Below are 815 nucleotides of genomic sequence, written 5' to 3' on the forward strand. Positions count from 1 at the left end.
TCTTTTACCCACGAATAGTGGGATTGACCGTCACATTATAACGCCCCCACGGCTGAAAGGGCGAGCATGTTTGGTGTAATGGGGATTCGAACCGCGACCCGCAGATTGCGAGTCGAGTGCCCTAGCCACCTGGCCATGCCGGGCAAATATCAGAGGAACGCTACGAATGAAAATATTTTTACAGAGCCAAATATAGTAAAGTAATTGATATCTAATAATTGGTACCCTGCAAGTAACGATATATCGACGACAATGGAGACATTTTATGATATTTTTAAGGCATATTAAGCTGTGTTGGTATTATTTTTAATACAAATGACTTTACGTGTTCTAAGACGTAGCTTGTATTTAATGAACTATAAAACCTATGATGTTTTAATGTTTTTTTCCCATTTGATAAAATAATGAGTAGTAGCAATCCCAGTATGCAATAACCAATTACAGTAATATTTCGCATATACACTAATCAAACTTTTCAGGTATATTTATCAGAATTATATCTGGAAAGTTATTATACAATAAGTATTATGAACATACTTACTCACCCTGAAAGTAGAACACGACTTGTATAATATCTGAATAGCGTAATATTTAAATAAACAAACATACACTCAACGGTTTATATGCTAGTAACCTGTTTCTTGCGTGTATAGGTACAGCTGACTTAATAAGGAAGAACCTGTTTATGCAAACAACACAAAGAATTTACCAATCAGAGAATAAGACAGTGATGTAATTAATAAAAGCTAAAGACTTACACTATAACGCGGTAATTTCCTTATATAACAATATATATATATATATATATATATAAA

The 815-nt window shown here is 33.3% G+C and overlaps 1 protein-coding gene across 1 annotated transcript in view; it reads right to left on the reverse strand.

Moving 5' to 3' along the window:
* LOC106478367 (proclotting enzyme-like) overlaps window positions 1-631 on the reverse strand; it is a 35,306-nt gene extending 34,675 nt beyond the window's left edge. Inside the window, exon 1 of the mRNA XM_013938907.2 lies at window positions 546-631. The gene's annotated coding sequence lies outside the window, so the exon portion shown is untranslated. The remainder of the gene's footprint in view (window positions 1-545) is intronic.
* Between the last annotated feature and the right edge of the window lie 184 nt (window positions 632-815).

The sequence above is a fragment of the Limulus polyphemus genome, unplaced genomic scaffold (assembly GCF_000517525.1).
Source record: "Limulus polyphemus unplaced genomic scaffold, Limulus_polyphemus-2.1.2 Scaffold204, whole genome shotgun sequence".
NCBI classification, from domain to species: domain Eukaryota; kingdom Metazoa; phylum Arthropoda; class Merostomata; order Xiphosura; family Limulidae; genus Limulus; species Limulus polyphemus.